Source organism: Gavialis gangeticus, unplaced genomic scaffold, assembly GCF_001723915.1.
Source record: "Gavialis gangeticus isolate Ggan-Ray unplaced genomic scaffold, GavGan_comp1, whole genome shotgun sequence".
NCBI classification, from domain to species: Eukaryota; Metazoa; Chordata; order Crocodylia; family Gavialidae; genus Gavialis; species Gavialis gangeticus.
The window spans coordinates 78,336,989-78,338,678 of record NW_017728993.1 but is presented as its reverse complement, the minus strand read 5'-3'; the positions used below and the strand labels follow the sequence as shown (position 1 = coordinate 78,338,678).

At 48.9% G+C, this 1,690-nt stretch overlaps 1 protein-coding gene across 4 annotated transcripts in view; it reads right to left on the bottom strand.

Moving 5' to 3' along the window:
* Positions 1-1,480, bottom strand: part of LHX9 (LIM homeobox 9) — a 16,724-nt gene extending 15,244 nt beyond the window's left edge. For 2 of the 4 annotated variants that reach the window (XM_019502042.1, XM_019502041.1), the window contains exon 1: positions 1,184-1,479. The gene's annotated coding sequence lies outside the window, so the exon portion shown is untranslated. Of the gene's footprint in view, positions 1-1,183 lie in introns of all 4 variants that reach the window. The other 2 variants (XM_019502039.1, XM_019502043.1) reach the window with 2 other exon arrangements.
* Positions 1,481-1,690: the final 210 nt, after the last annotated feature.

Below are 1,690 nucleotides of genomic sequence, written 5' to 3'. Positions count from 1 at the left end.
GAATATTACTCCCCCCCCACCCCCCCGCCAAAAGCGCAGGAGCAGCACCAGCACTGGGATCCAGCTGCCTGCAAGCCGGGTGGGTTAGAGGGAGGTCTCATTTCAGTCACAAGCCTAGTTTTTGAGCTCGTGCTGGAATAAAACGCCTTTAGTGATCCATTCCCCCCCGCCCGAAAATCCACGGCTGATACCAGCCCCGTAGGCACAAAGGAGGGAAAGCTGAATTGCATCACGTCTCTCTGCGGCCGCATCCCGTGTAGCGGATGTTGTTTCCAGCATGTAAATGAATGGCATCGTTAAGGGGCCGATAACTGTCGTTTCAATGTCCGAGCTGGGGTCAGAAACAACATCGGCCTTTCTCCCGGGCGGAGTCAGCTGGGATCCTTACTGCTGGCAACTTCGGGAGCGTCGCACCAGGGACACGGCGGATGCATCGCAACACCCCGGCCACACAAATCAGTCCCTCTCTGCCCCCGGCTGGCTGCTAGGCTGAGACCCGCCAGGGCAAGCGAGCCTGAATCCGGAGTTGAAAACCTACGTCTGCTCCCACCTGGAAACGTGGACCTTGGGCTGCGTGTAGGTTTGCGGAAGGAGAGGGGATTTTCATTGCAAACAGTGCGGCATTTCGCACGGCGATGCCCAACACACGCTGCCACAGCCCAGCGCCGAGTAACCGCAAGCATATATAATCACGCAGCCAGGAGAGAGAGAGGCAGATTATTGTCTGGCACTAAACTGAGTTTAGAGTGGAGCTGCTCAGCATTGTTGGCTGGTTAATTGTCTTATATTAACCCGAATATTAACCTTGTATTTGCACTTTGCTCCTAATTAAAGCGAGGACGCATTCAAGTTTCACGTGGAAGCGGTCACATTTTTTTCCTGAATTTGTCAGGGATTCTCCCCAGCCCGGATTCACAAGCAGATGAAGGGCGCCGGGGTCCTTAGGAAAAAATAAAATAAAATAAATAAATAACCCAGCCTCTCTTTATTAAAGAGAATGGCTCAATCAGGCTGCTATTTCTAGAGAGGAACCCGCTCACATGCACCAAATGCTGTCTGCCAATACACCTGGGGAAACCACCATTCTGTGTTTAAAAAAAAAAAAGAAGAAGAAGCTGCAGCAAATGACATCCGTGAGGTCTAAATAGCCGGATTCTTAGCAAAGACTCATGCATGATCTTACCTTGAGACCTTAGCAGCTTCTCCCCAAATTGTGCCTCCTTAATGAGCGAGGGATGGGTTTTGGCTGGAGAAGAGACGCAGCGATCTAGCCAGTAGATGGAGGTTGTTCCTTGTTCCTAGCAGAGGATCCCTATGTTAATTAAAATAAACAAGCTGCTTGGTGGAAAGATTTCCCCCCTTCCCTCTCTCCCACTACACAGCCTCTAATATAGAATTGACGTGAATTTCTAACCTCTGACCTCTTCCTAACACACGCTCCTACCTGCCTTTTATTTTCTTTACGCTTCAAAATATTTAAAAAAAACAACCCCAAAACAAATAAATAAAAAAGAAAGGAGGAAAGGGAGGGAAAAAAACAAACCCAGAAACCCCACCTCCCGGCCTTAGCTGGTTTGTTGGGTTTTCCTGATTAGCTGTCTCAGCTCTCAGTAAGCAGGTGAGGTGTTAATGGGGAGCTGGTTGTAAATAAAACTAATAAAGCAAAGCACATATTAGGGAATTAACCAAA